At 39.0% G+C, this 15,925-nt stretch overlaps 1 protein-coding gene across 1 annotated transcript in view; it reads left to right on the top strand.

Moving 5' to 3' along the window:
• The first annotated feature begins 969 nt into the window (after positions 1-969).
• Diap1 (Death-associated inhibitor of apoptosis 1) overlaps positions 970-15,925 on the top strand; it is an 88,928-nt gene continuing 73,972 nt past the window's right edge. Inside the window, exon 1 of the mRNA XM_083123776.1 lies at positions 970-1,226. The gene's annotated coding sequence lies outside the window, so the exon portion shown is untranslated. The remainder of the gene's footprint in view (positions 1,227-15,925) is intronic.

The raw sequence follows: 15,925 nt of genomic DNA, 5'->3' as shown, positions 1-15,925 counted from the left end.
TGGATTTTCCTAAAAAAAATATTTAGCTGACTAATTTTACTGGAAGATGACTATTCTTTACATCTTTAGTTTTACCGTTTTGTTAAGTGTTAAAAAGCAGGTAATTTGTTTTCTGGTCGTTCAATAGTAATGTGTTACTGTTACACCAAGTTTTCACTTTTGCCATTGTTTTTTCAATGTTCGCTTTTAACTTGTTCACATCATTTCCCTTTACTATTGTGTTAGTATAGTCTGCATACAGCAATATCTTAGCATTATGTATACTTAATGGTAAATCATTTATGTACCGGTACAAAAGAAAAAAGTAGCGGGCTTAATATTGATGTTTGGAGAACTTCATATTTTAATGTTTTTGAATTTGAATTTAAAATTTTGGGTCCGTCAGCACTAAGGTTATTTTGTACCCGTCCCGTTATACAGGGTCCAGCCCCTTACCAGAACTAAAATAACATAACTGTGATGTCGTGGAACTAAAATATTTAAAATATTCTGACTTCGGTTAAAAGCTGAGGCTGTACATGAGCACTCAGCACACAGAAGGACGAAAAACAGGACAACACACAGAATTATACTGGCCATAGGGCCAGACGCCAGAGCCTCGTTAGTCTGCATAATGCAGTCCAGGGTGTACTACGTGGAAGGTCACCCCTTACACCCCTTAAGGTCTTTAGGTTGGACATATTTTCTTAAGTTTGTTTCCCTTTCGTGGCTAATTTTTCGTCATTCATTAATTCGAGGGGGCTGCAGCCCCATTAACCCCATCTCTGGACACGTCTTCGATTGGCTGGAATCGTTCAGTACCTTTGCTTTTAGAACAAACATTGCTCGTTGAATACGACATACTACTGCCTGGGAAGCAACGGAGGTGAGAGAGAGCGTGATTTCAAGAAATGCGGAACAATGATCACGGAAGGAAATCGCTAGAAGCTGACGTATGCTCGCTCTGATGCAACAACGCTCATGTCTAGTCAGAGGCCTTGAGTGAGATAAGGTGGTAGGAAGCGACCTCCCACTGTAGCTGTTTCTGACTAGTGGACGTATCTCTCTCGTTCTGCAGTGCCCAGTATTTGCTTTTCCGTCCATTGCATGTTTGTCCGTTACTTCCGGCACGTAATAGTGAAGTCATTATTATCTACTTATACTAAGTGCAGTGCAAACGTGTACAGGAATCGTCCAGAGGATTTTCATTCATTCATCAAGAATACCGGTGTCATTCTAATTTTCTGGTAAGTAGGCGCATGTTTATTTTTTTTTACATTTCAGTGTCTTTCTATATACAAGCGGTCGGACAAAAGGTCCAAGTTTGTTAGGTCAATTGGGACGAGACTTACAGTTTAATGTGGACCCGAGAAATTGTGTAATGTGCCTTCCGGGACACCCACGATTGCAAGGCGTTATCACTATGCCATGAACGAGGCCGTGCAAATATTTGTTCTTGCTTAAATTTTTAATTTACCAACCAGCATTAGTTGATAATTCAATTACTTGAACAAACTGGTTATACTTTTAGAAGGTATTTCTCGTATTTAGAATAACAGGAGTTTGTCAGTTCACTTTATGCACAGATAAGCTAATCTGGACTGGACCCACAGTTTAAAGTTGAATCCGAACCACTATGTGCCTCTACCGAATATCGAACCTGGAACCCCTGAATTACACCGCCGTGTTAACAGTACCACGGCATCGGGAAGGCCAGCAGAACAGAAGTAGTTGATTGGTTGCTTTAACGCCTCTTAATTAATTGCAAGTGCGCTGTTACCTTAGACTTTTATGTTGGGGGAGGGGGTGGGCAACATACCAATATGCTCCATTTAGCTACAAATAGCAATTTTCTGGATTAATATGGGCTACGAGCCCCCCCCATTGATGAGTCCCACCCATACTTCCTTGTGTCAGTACAAATAAGGCGGGAGTCGTGAAAAGTTGGAAGATGAAGCCGGTTTTCACTCTTGCTTTCACCCCTAGCGAGTTCGGGAAAACCACAGAAAACATCATGTCAAAGTTCCGATTTTTTAATTCCGAATTAATCAAAGTACAGACCAGTTTTTTTGTTTTTGTTTTTTTTACTTCATCGCATCGGCTTAGGTGATTAATTAGTATTACTGTGTGTTTTCTGGAGAGCGATTTCTCCTTTTCGCATAGTTCTATATGCGTATTTGTTTGAGAGCAGCCATTCGTTTACTGTTGCCATGGATACGGACTGATGCTGCCATCTACTTCACGCGCATCTGGGGTTTCTGGCTCGGCATTCAAATAACTTCCCTAAATGCTTTCGATGTTTTAATTAAGTTCGGTGGATCAGACTGTGTGACGATGGCCTTAGTTGAAAACAATAATATTTTTTGAATAAACAGTCTGCGAAAAACTTACCACTACCTTAAACAAGCCACCGAAACCGGTCTTAATTTTAACATTTAATAATATAAAAACATTTTCCTTATGCGAAAACAGCTTAATCTTAACATTTTAATAATATAAAAACATTTTCTTTATGCGAAAACAACTTAATCTGGTTCTTAAGAAAATCAAACAAGTTAAGGTAATGTCATTATTTCGAATAACTATTTACTTGTAATTGTTCAAATATTGTAATAATTCACGAGTATAGCGATCTTATAATAATAACGGACATAATTATTTTGCAGAGCTCACTTTATTCATAAGTATACCAAGGTATTTTGCTGAGAATGTGTGCACATACTAATCGATTGAAGATAAATGATCAACAACAATCAAGGTTTTTACGCACATTATTATCAGAGTGTTTCCCATAAACACGTTAATGTTTTTCTACCCTTGACCCTCTGTACCCCCTGGAGAAAGTGAAATATTTTGCATGGTTTATGAAGATTTTGTTGTTTATGAACGTTTTCAGTTGATTTTAGCACGCGGAAATGTGCTATCCTGAATTAAAGTACAGGGAGTCCATAAAGTCTTGCAAAAAACTAAGACTCTATAACTAGAAAACTATTAAGTTTATTAACAAAAGATTTTGTGTGTACTTTCAGCAAGGTTCAAAGTTTATTTCCTGCTGGTTAGGTTCATCGCCAAACCTCCAATTGTGCACCATTCACGTCCAAACATTGTTGCAGTATTTTTGTGAAACCGAGAATTGCGTGCTGACGGTGCTCTCCTGGGATGTTCAGAATCACATCTCTTATTTTTTTTCTTTTAGGTCATCCAGATTAGCTGGTTTCTGTGAATACACCTCGGTCTTTACATGTCCCCACAACCAATAATCGCGAGGTGTCAAGTCTGGTGATCTTGCAGGCCAAGGTGTGGACCCTCTTCGGCCAATCCATCTACCTTGAAATTGTTCGTTAAGAAACTGCCGAACTTCAAGGGCAAAATGCGGCGGCGCCCCATCTTGTTGCATGTGGACGTCATTGATGATGCCTAACCTATTAAGTTCTGGCACAAGGAATGTTGTTGCCATTTACAGTGTCTTCCTCGAAGAAAATGATGTGGTCCATTGAAATCGCACACCACACATTCACTTTGGGACTACCCCGAGTTTGCACTTCATACAATCTCTTGATACTTGAATTTACTGGGGGTGGTTTCCATTATGTTGTCTGGAACTTTCTCTGCACTGAAACACAAGATTTTAACTCTGCAAACCACAGAACACACTGCCTTTTCCTGGATGGACGCCATCTTAAGTCACATGATCACCAGTGCAAGCGTCACTGAGCAGTGTGGCCAGAAAAAAAACTTTAAACTTCCACCCTTCTCACCCAAAAAAATTGTATTGTTAAATGCAACAGCTAAAAAGTTAGTTTTAGTTTTTTGCAGGACTTTATGGACTCCCTGTACATCTGTTACCTTAGCGTGTTACTTTACCGTGAAGAACAGCCCGAAGGCTTCGCGCAATTGAATATAGCACCCAAAACAACATTCCACAACAGCAGCTATAATTTTACGTAGTTAGGTTAGGATTGCTAGGTTTGATACCAGTAGTTATTATCGGCGTGTTCTTTCGCTATTTGAGTGTGCATACAAAGGGTTTTAATAATAAAAAGTGACGAAAGCACTCCGGAATGGCAGGTTTTTGCTTACGCGGGTCATACTTTGTGATCGAATATATCCGTTATTTGTATTTTCCGGACGCTAGAACTAATTTTATATTTCTTACAACATCAAAATCTGTCGATTAATACAAATGTCAACGTAATTCTCAAGGGGTTACGGTGAGTAAACTGCCCCCGTTAATGACCTACCAAAATATTGACTCGCACTTTTATGACAGTTTCGCTTTGACATAGACCTAGATTAGAAAATAGCGGCAATAAAGTTGTATCTGCTGATAAATAAAATTTATCGCAATTAATAAAAGCAGATATTTTTGTTCATTAAGCTGTCCAATTTAGAAGAAATAATGCGCAATATTAGTTCAAAGGCGCCGATGGGAGTTTTCAAATAACAGAAACCTGTTAAAATTATCAGCTATTGCAAGCAGGACACACCCCAAAGTAATTGTTTTTTTTTTTTAAGTATGGCTCTTACTCATTGCAAAGCAATGTGCGTAGTTACCATGTCAATAAAATTGTAAAACAGTTGTGTGCGTTCATAGTTTAGTGTGTTCAAGGCAATTGAAGGTTAAGAAAACGCTTCACAAGAAAGTTCAGCGGGATTGTAAGTAAGCAATTCATTGAGAAATCTCTAATCGCGATGCAGCAGTTTCCACTTTTTTTGTGTACCTATGCACATTCTGCTCAAACTAAAAAAAAACATCGTAATTTTAAGGTGAAAGCACTGTGATATCACTGTAAAGTTACACTGGTTCCACCGAAAGAACAACAGAAACGCAAAGAATGTCATACACGGAGAGCAATCAATACCTCAATATTTCTCGCTTTTAATTTGTTTCTATGCAGTGTTCTACAGTAGCAGTAATGTAAACTAGTTATTTGAATGTCAACTTTCAAGTGTTTTTATTAAATTGTTTGACATTAGGTAGCAATCTGCATACTCCTTACTACAATATTGAACATTTTTACAATAGTTCTACAATTCATTATATTTTTCTTTGTTATGTAAGGTAGGCCATGTACTTGAAAATGAAATCACATTCACTGTTCTTAACTTTTCTCTTATTTTCGGCGTAATTACCCGTAGATTTTACGGTGTGTTTTCAGTCCTTCACACTTCTTGGTTGTAACTGATTGATATGAATGTAAACTAATTTGTTACAACACAGAAGTGTCCGTGACGGTACATTACATATCAGAAGCTCAGTAAACCCTATCTTATTAATGCTGATTGCATGCTTATATTTACACAAGCAAATTGCACTTTAAAGCTTAAGAAATCCTAACATTGCGAGTGTAGATAAACCCTTTCCTTGAACGATAATTCAAAATACAATGCACCGATTACCTCAACTGTATACGAAGCTAAACGTTCATATAAACATGCACCATTGTATGTAATTTCTTCAGTGACCATTAAACAACTTCTTCAGACAAAACCAACCATTCAAGCCAGTCAGTCAAGCATGTGGAAGAGGCGTGCGCACACATCAGTGAACTTCCCTATAATTTGTGATGTATAGTCACGAAAACCAGCACTAAGCTCAATGCAGGGAAAAGTTGCTGATAAATTATTCAGTACCGGTTATACAGTCGGCTGCCTTGGTTTAATTATGAACGTAGTTTATTAATTGATTAATGCCCTAAGTGAAATTATTTCCTCCTGGAAAGCAGTTCCATACAGGAAGCTATAGAAAAGGCACTGACTGAAAGTATTTGAAAAGTTTAATACCATATTTCCGACGAAATGTTAGTTCTGCTGAAAATTGTTGACCTGTATTTTGATGTCACATTTCGTGCCACGTTTGCAGTGAAGAAGTCTCTAAACTTCATTGTATGTCCATCTAAAGTTGATAAATAAAGACTATATGTTCACTATGAACTCGTAATATTTCTGGCAGGAATCTTGTAGCAGTAGTTTGAAGAAACATTCTGGGGTGGGGTTTATTTTAAGAAATCACATCTACTAGCCTTTAGTCAACCTCATTATTCCATTACCTTACATTAACACATCACTCTTAGAAAGAAACTGGGAATTTCCAGAATATTTTACTAGGGATGTATCCACAATTTATCCATCTTTCGTATTTAGGGCGGTGTAAGCGGAAAATTAGAATGAAAATGACCATCGATTGTGAATATGTGAGAAATTTTGGAGGGTGTTGAAGAAATTTTGAGAATATTAGTGGTGTGTCGCTAAATCACTGCATTTTATAACACATATGATTGTTTTTCAAAATCTTTTTTTCGAATATATTGATCTGTCTCCTCTCGAGAAGCAAATTAATCATCTGCTATCTGCTAAATAACATAAACTGACTGTTATATCAACTTGGTTTGATTTTTTAGGGATTTTTAAAAAGAAAATATTAATATCCAGAGATGGTGTTTTCAAATGCGTATATCCAGGGAAAGAAAGAACAAAGTTGGTAATATTATACCGGTCTTATTTGAAAAAGGTCAATAATATCCATTGTCTGGCTAAGTGGGTATTTAGAACACTCACTGAGGGCCTCCCGATGTCGTAGTGGAAGAGTCGTCGCCTTACAACCAAGGGATCCCGAAGTTCAATACCCGGTGGAGGCACATACTATAGTGGCTTGGATGCCACTTTATACTGTAGGTCCAGTCCCGGTTAGTCTATTTGTACATAAAGTGGACCAAAACTCAAAGATCACTCCTTGATCAAATCGATAGCTCTCCCGTAGAGCTGCTGAAATGATTGGTATGTTCAATGTTGAGTAGCAAAAACGCCTCCCAGTTGGTTGATTTGGTTTATTTTACTTCGCTTTTCTGCTACTTTTGGCTAATCGCGAGGAAAAGGATGAGTGATATGATGGAATTGATGAAGGGACACTCATAATGAAAACCCATGCCTTGGCATCGTAGCGCGCTGTATTAACCACTCTGCCCGCTCCTTGTCCTCTCCTGTCTTCCAAAAGGTGACTACAAGCTGCGCTAACTCTCAAATAACTGAAAATTTAACCGTAGTTTAGTAAGCTGGGCTGATTAGTTTGTTCGATATATACAGGGTGTTTCGTAAGTTCGTTTACAACGCTTGGGAGGTGATTGTACGAGTGAAAATAAGGTGGAAAGTTCATGTAACGAAATTCCGGAAATTGCTTTGTTGCCGAGTGATTGACGTTTGAAAACGTGGGAAAATTATTTTCCGAAGTGAATAATGGCAAAACGGGTGGAGAGAAGTCGTCGGTGTTGGGCGGTCCACTAAGAAATTGGGTACGCTCTTGTCAAAAAATCACGCGGCAATGTTGTGCAATGTCGGCGCAAGGAATTCCCCAAAGGACGCGAACGAAGATGTTGACGGCAGTAGGGTGGGTGTGCGTTCTGCGTGAGCTGGTATCGACGAAAATTGGCATGTGTTGAATGGCACCAAAAAACAAAGAAAATTTCCTGAGCGAAGGGCACCATGACGTAAAAACGAAAGAAATGAACTGTCATAGGTTGCATACCCTGAAGGGCACACAGTATGCTTAATGGAGATGTGAAGGGAACCTCATCACAGACGGTTTTCAAAGTGTCCACCATGTACTTCCAAGCAGAGGTGACAACGGCGAATCAAGGATTGTCTAGTGCGACCCAACAACCCCGGCGTTTCTGCTATCGATGCTGCAGCTACATTGATACGGTCAACGAGGTCCTCGTCTGACACGACAGGTGTTTCGTAAACGAGGCGTTTCATCTCTCCCCACAGGAAGAAATCCAGGGGCGTAATATCAGGCGATCGAGATGGCCATGGCACAGGCCCTCCCCTGCCAATGCACTGGTTATGGAATACGGTATTGAGGAAATGGCGCACATTCCGATCGAAATGTGGGGGTGCACCGTCATGTTGAAACCACAGTCTTTGTCTGAGTGTCAAGGGCACGTCCTCTAGTAGTTCAGGCAAAACCTCACTGAGAAATGCTTGATAAGTGGGTCCACATAGGCGAACAGGGAGAATGTACGGTCCAATCAAATGGTCATGCAGTATCCCGCACCACACATTCACTGCAAAACTGTGCTGATGATGTGCCACTAGCAGTGCATGTGGATTTTCATGTTCCCACAAATGACTGTTTTTACTATTGAACACACCAGTTTTCGTGAAGATAGCCTCATCAGTCCATAGTACCGTATTCTGAAAATTGGGGATAGTTTCAATTTGATGAACAAACCATTGGCAAAAGTCCTCACGTGGGCCAAAGTCCCGAGGTAAAAGGTCTTGCACTTTCTTCAATTTGTACGGGTGCATGCCCTCTTCTGCCAGGACTCGCCACACATTCACATGGGAGGTGGTTCGTTCGTGGGCTAGTGCACGCGTAATGGTGCCTGGATGATCCATCACTGCAGTTAGCACATCTTCCACAAACCGTAGTTTCGCACACTTCGCGGTCGTCCAACTTGTCGACGAGGTGGCAACACTGATCCTGTTTCCCGAAGTAGAGTGTCTACAGTTTGAAATAAGGTGTGCGATGGTAACACCCTATTTGGAAACTTGCCCCATACAGACGCCTTGCAGCACGGCTATTACTTCCAGCCTCCCCATAAATCAGATGCATGTCCGCCAGCTCTTGGGACGTGTATGCAGCCATCCCTTACACCGGGCTACAAGTGTTTATGACCGTTAACACTAGTACACTTCACACAACACGATGGGCTGTGGCTAAGAATTAACAGTAATCAGTATACGAACTATAGGAATATCTATAGAACGAGTGCCATTATTTGTATGATCACACACGTAACACTGCTAGGTCAAATGTTTGCCTAACACTACTGTCCAAGAACCTCACGTCTTTCCATTCAACCGTGAATGTTTAACAACCTGCTGCTGGCACAGCACCTGAAGCACGAGTGGCACAGACATTCTTCTTCTTTTTTATTATGTCCCTTATCACCTGAACTAAGGCGATCTTGGACAACGGGCTGAAGGGTGAGGACAGACAATGTCTGACAACCCGCACGAAATAATAGTTTCAAAGACCTTCACCTGAGTATTCCAAGCTCCGTGTCCATCCTCTCCCGGAGGACACACACCGGACGTCTGCGCTATTTTCGATACACACTTGACCTTGAGGGTAGACAATGTTGATCACCAGAAGCGTGTTTACAACCAGGTATTGTGTTTACGGCGAAATCCGTATAGGAACCACAGGACAGCAGGTCCGGGATTATGGAGTAAAGTCGAAATGGACAAAGGAAAAATGGCACAGACACGTGCGCTCCTTCATGAGGAAACCTACACTGTTGGCGCCCCTAGCGGGAAATGTGGTACTTAACGTCAGATCACACGGACACCCATCTGCCCTTCAGGGTATGCAACCTATGACAGTTCATTTTTTTCGTTTTACGTCATGGTGCCCTTCGCTCAGGAAATTTTCTTTGTTTTTTGGTGCCATTCAATACATGCTCACGCAGAACGCACACCCACCCCACTCCCGTCAACATCTTCGTTCGCGTCCTTTGGGGAATCCCTTGCGCCGACATTGCACAACATTGCCGCGTGATTTTTTAACAAGAGCGTACCCAATTTCTTAGTGGACCGCCCAACACCGACGACTTCTCTCCACCCGTTTTGCCATTATTCACTTCGGAAAATCATTTTCCCACGTTTTCAAACGGTAATAACTCGGCAACAAAGCAGTTTCTGGAATTTCATTACATGAACTTTCCACCTTATTTTCACTCGTACAATCACCTCCTAAGCGTTGTAAACGAACTTACGGAACACCCTGTATGTAGCTCTAGAACCTACTATGAAGGAAGTTTCGCCTTATAGGTCGTAGATCTCCATCTCTATGTTTGCGCTCACAAACCCTAATGTTTGCTCCCAACACCAGTGATTCATGGTTTCTTTGTGTCCAAACCTTCAGGATACAGTAATAAAATGCTTGGTCAAAGTACAAGGTTCAAAACAACATGGATATGACTAACTTTCTCAGACTTATTCATCCTCAAGGAAAACAACAACAAAAATAAAGTTGATGCACTGAGTTAAAAGCAAGGATAAATTGAACTTCTATTCTTTGCCCATGATTGGAAATAAAACCGTGGGAAAGGAGGGTATCTACGTCCGGAAAGAGGTTTACCGGGAAACAAAGGCAGATTTTTATGAATTCATAGACGATGTAGACTATATTATACACGTAGACAGTGTAATCAGTGTAGACAGCATGGCGACGAGCGTGGAATTAACAAGGGATGCGATATAACTTGGAGTGATCCCTGTTGTCCACACCACCGTCACCGAAAAAAAGCATATATACTGTGATGTAAGTTTAACACAATACTTTAAGAAGAGGTATGTCCTAAACTGTGAATTCACATGCAAGTGTGGTATTTCCTCTTAGTGTAGTGGAGCCGTAATTACTTAACAGTGATAGTGTTAGGTACGCGATAAATAAAATACCTGCGCCAAGCTACCCACGTGCACATAACTTTCTTAAGTTCTTCGTAGGAATGAATCATATTTCTAGGGCCCGACAGCGTATTTACAAACCCTGTTCGTAGTGCTACAGAATCTCCCATCAATATGTGGCTTTTTATTGGCTGTCATTCCGAAAGTTAATGCATTTGACACTAGAGGGCAGGGTACAGATTAACAGGATAGATTTAAATAATCCATCCCAACAAGATAAGAAAACCCTTTAAACGCAAGTTGATATTTGAGCACATTTTTCTTTTAATTAATGTTTTGAAAGACAGAAATGCAAAAATTTCAGAAAAATTATCTTCAGTTAAAAAGTAATTACCCGTCGTAATTATGCCCCTATTGTATATGCTTACTATATCATGTCCATGGTTGATTATATAGAAATATTGCTTCATATTGGCTTTAATTACCAGAAAACGATTAAAATAGCATGTTATTACTGTTTTTCCAAACAAAAAAAAATATATTTCTTCATACAATTTCGACAATTCGATTACAAACTTCATTACTAAATAATCACGAGTCTGATATTTTCATCCTTATCCTGCAAAGAAACGCACAAGGAACGATGTACACGGAACATAAACACTTCCGGTGCTCGCAGCCAATAAGAAAACGTTATATCCGTCTGGTTCTGCAGCACTCTAGGGTTTGTAAATACGCGCCCGGGGCCGTAATTACGTGTATGTCATAAAAATGGGAAAACATGACATGAAAAATTAAAAATATATCAGAAAAAGGCAGAAATATTCCCAGTAAAGCCAGAAATATGCACAACAGTACTTTCGAATTTCTCATTACACGGGATGTCAGTATCTTCCAGGGAAGATCGACTAGGGTAGGGGGGGGGGGGGGTAGGGTATTAAATAAAGTCAGAATCCCTTTAATCGAAGAAGGTAATGAAAAGTACTGAAAATACCGTGAGGTTCACTGCAATTATGCTAAGTTTCATTTACTATTATGTCAGATGTACACCTTTGTGGAAACTAAAGCATAATTGGCAGCTCGCTGTGAAAAAATTGGGTATTATTATCCTGTACTAGTTGGTAAGACAGGAGTTAAACAGGGAGATATACTATCACCATATCTATTTATAATCTTATTAGATGAAGTAATAAAGGAATGCCATATAAAAATGAAACAATTTCATGTAGGATACTGGAATATGAAATCAATTAAACTAACAGAGCTCATATACGCTGATGATATTATACTAATAGCTAATACACAGGCCAGTTTGCAATATAACTTAAATGTTCGTAATGAAGAATTAAAGAAAAAATATGGAAATAAATAGAGAAAACTAAAACAATGATAATTAGCAGAGAAAAGACAAACCATAAGATAAAACTGAATAACAAACCTTTAGAACAAGTGACAAATTTCAAGTATCTTGGAGTAATTAGAAACAGTCAAGGAAAAGAAGAGGAAGAAATAAGAGATAGAATCATGAAGACAGGAAAGTTATATCAAATGATAAACCGAGGATTTATAGGCAAAAAAGAAATATCTACCCAAACAAAATTCACTTTATATAAAACAATTTATATACCAACACTTACATATAGCAGTGAAAATCGGACAATGACTGGAAAACACCTGCAAAGTGTACAAACAATGGAAATGAGGTACCTTCGAAGAATAAGTGGGAAAACCAGGAAAGATCGGATAAGGAATCAAACCATTCGGCAATCTTTAAATGCTCAGCCACTACAAGAAACAGTTGAACGTAATCAACTAAGATGGTTCGGCCATTTGAGCAGAATGAGTAAGACGAGACTGCCAAAGCAGATATGGGAAGCACGTCCACAAGGAACAAGACCAAAAGGAAGACCAAGAAAGACATGGAATATGAGTGTCAAAGAGATTTTGGAGAAACGAAGCATAAGATGGAAAGAGGCACAGGAAAAGGCGTTGGACAGAAACGTCTGGAGAGCTCTCTGTAACCCCTCGACACCGGCAGGTAGAAGAGGACGCGACTAAGTAAGTAAGTACTAGTTGGTAAGAAAAGACGGCATCTGCTTTTAATTTCTTCGTTCGTAATTTGAAGACTAAAATTGGTAAACGCTGTAAGTGCCACAATAATTCAAACACCGTTTTCCACGTTAAACTGTGAAATGTGCCATGTTTTATAATGTGATAAACGTGAAATGTGGCTGGTAGCCCTCGAAGTAGTTCAAAGGGCGTGTAAAGAGGTCACTAGTGTGCACGTTCGTACGGGCTGATGTGCGGAACGATGCGATTTTGGCACTTACAACGTTTACCACTTTTAGTCCTCATTTCCTTATCCCGCCAACGATAATATGAACTATCCGTTGCGCTCAATATACGAAGAATAAATTATAAAATAACCGATTATATGCAAGACAATTACGAAATTATACAGAAATATGTCTTATTACGAGAAAATTGAAGAAATATGTTGTAAAACCGAGAAATTGGTAAAATATGTTAAAATATGTCGTATGAAGTTCCGTCTATTTCGGCTGATTTTCATCAGATATCTAAAGATCTCATCCCAGAATTCGATCCGATGCCAAATATAATGTTACATGTTACATAAAGTCCTGGTCCCTATTTATAAGCTCTCTCAATCGTTAGTAGTTTCCTCCGTAACTGTTCGGTTTTATTGCATTCACTTATTTCAAAACATGTACAGTTCTTATTGTGCTGTTTCCGAGAAATATATTACTTTGCTTTTCCTTTTTATCTTTTATCTAAGAGTACTGTCGATAGTGATTAAAGCCTTAGTTAATTCAAGGTCACGTGTTCCATTCAACAGAATAACGTGCTTTTACATAAATTGGGGCATTGTTTCTTAAAAAATATGAGGTTTTCATAACTGATAACATTAAGTGTCATTCAACGAAAAATTCATTATGATTATACTGTGGGCGAGGTTTAATGGAACGTAATAAAATTCCAGTAAATATTACATGCATATTTTTTAAAAGCAATTGTCAATCAATGATTTCCGCATACTACGTCCTTTCATATGCAGGTAAGTTACTGTGTGTGTGTGCGTATAGAGTGCTCGAAGTGGAAATTGTTATGTGGTGAATGTTTACTTCAGTTTAGGGGTTGACTGATCGGTTGCTCCCATGCTTTAAAATGGTAACAATGGGACAGTTCGCAAGATAATAACATATAATTATTATTTCCCAAAGTTACACAGTCACTGGTTGCATATAAGATACACCCAACGGCAAATGTAATAGCAGGCGAATTGCCCATTATTTCCATTGTCTCTTTTCCACAATCTGATGATAATTTATTGAAATAAAATGTCAATAAGCACCCAGCAGTGTTCCTGGTTTAAACTTAAAATTCCCTCATGACTGCCCCAAAAATTCCCCATTCGACCTTTGTGGTTTAAAAGGTACCTCACTTCCAACGCAGTACAGTCCGGCAACTACAACTACAATGTTGAAGGACGACGAGGCAGTGTTGCCACATGAAGGGAAATTTCCCTTTTGTACGGAAATTTGAACCGAAATTTTATCTAAAAGAGAAAAGGGAATTTCCATGAGAAATATCACAATTTCATGGAAATTTTAAGATATCTGCCTCTACATTATAACTTTATATGTTAAGTTCCAGTTTCATATCCACATGTTTGTTTTTTCTGTTCCTCTTATTTCTGCTCCCTTGAATACAAGCCTGTATTAACTTATATTTATTTTATGTTTATTGCACGTCGCTTTTCTGTATACCTTCGGATAATTGTAACGATGGGAATTAACGATTTAGTGGATTCCTGACCAGGATTCAAACATGGGCATCTGACCAGAAAGCGATAAAGCTGACATGTATGTGAAAATTTTATTTCATTTTTTATTCATACGAGCATGGACCAACGGAAATATTATTACTACTACTGCTGCTGCTGCTTCTGCTAATACTACTACTACCACTGCTAATAATAATAATTATTATTGTTATATTTGTTTAGGTGAAGGGAAAAATTGGTCCAAAAAGGGAAATTTTGCCCCTTGGAAAGGGAAATTGTACCATCAGATTGTGGCAACATTGCGACGAGGCTCCTGCGCCTGCACTCGCAGTAAGTTGTTCATGTGTGTTTGTGATTTCTCTTCATCCACTTCATCTAATCACCATTCATCCCCAATGTCGCGATTAGCCAAAAGTGGTAGAAATGAGACGTTAAATAAAACTAAATCAATCAACTTTTCCGGCCTTTAAATTCCTTGTATTATTGGATAAGGTGTCTTAACCTCCGTTTGACAAGAGTTTAAACCGGGGACTTCTGGCTTCGTGGCGCGCTAATGCTAACCACTCCATACTATATTAGTATAAATTTAATGCGACTGCCAATGAAAAACATTCTCCCTATCTCTGCCTACTAATTCATCTTTCCTAATGTGTTGCTGTCAGTCAATTCATTTTCATATATGTGACTCGGAGAATACTTTTGTTTAGTTTTAACAGTAGTTAAACTACTGTAGTAGTTAACCCCCCCCCCCCCCCCCCAGTTAAGAAAATTTTCAGAAAGCATCATCTCTAGGATAATTTGGACATCCCCAGACCTACTACAACACTGCTTCCGTGTTCACAAAACCCACGAAAAATACCGCAACTCGACCAAGCTTTCCCCGGATAAGAATATCCTCTTCGAGCATTGCTTAACAGAAATTATAAACAAGAATCCTTATCCTAAAACGGTAACGTGCCAAAGACACGTTCTCTTCCTCTCTGGAGAATCATACTTGAATGAATAGTTTTAAATTTGAGAAAAATTACCTTTGACACCAGAGATAGTAAGATTCCTGATAAATTCTGCATATATTTGCATAACAATCTTCAGTTAACTTAGTCTAGAATGTCTGTCATAGAGGGTAGGCTATTTTGGTTCACAGGAAGAGACACATCACTGCGTTGATTTCGAAATTCATTCGGATAATATTACGACCCACCTATCCTCAAAACACCTCTCCACCCTGTTTACAAATAGAGATAAGAAGTTTCAATGGCGATTCGTAAAATCGAGGATGTTACGTCACTTCTTCCAGGTAACAGCTGGAATGCTCATGTGTAACATAATTTGCAAATGTTGTTTAAAACCTGCAATCAGTCAGGCAGTGTAAGTGCTTAAGTGATACTCGTGACTGGTACAACCTGCATCAACACGACAGAACCAAGTTGTGGACTAAATATTAAGGTAAATCTCGCTATGTAAAACCATTGCTTGCGATTAATTTCTAATACGGTTGTCTTACAATTATATCTTTTTTTGGTAAGAATTAAATCCTTCTATTTAATATTATTATTGGAATGTGTTGTTTATACTACATACATACATGCATATATACATGTAATATAACCGTGGCTCAACAGGTGGGAGATCATATAACCGGTTATGGTTAAGTGTGGTCAGCACGACGAACCCCCAGTTCTTGTTGTAGGTTTCCGTGACCGGATTATGCAGGGTAGCTTAGCCCGCGAA

Source organism: Lepisma saccharinum, chromosome 6, assembly GCF_977018435.1.
Source record: "Lepisma saccharinum chromosome 6, izLepSacc3.1, whole genome shotgun sequence".
Taxonomy (NCBI): Eukaryota; Metazoa; Arthropoda; class Insecta; order Zygentoma; family Lepismatidae; genus Lepisma; species Lepisma saccharinum.
The sequence above is the reverse complement of the archived record's forward strand: the minus strand, read 5'-3'. Positions and strand labels throughout refer to the sequence as shown.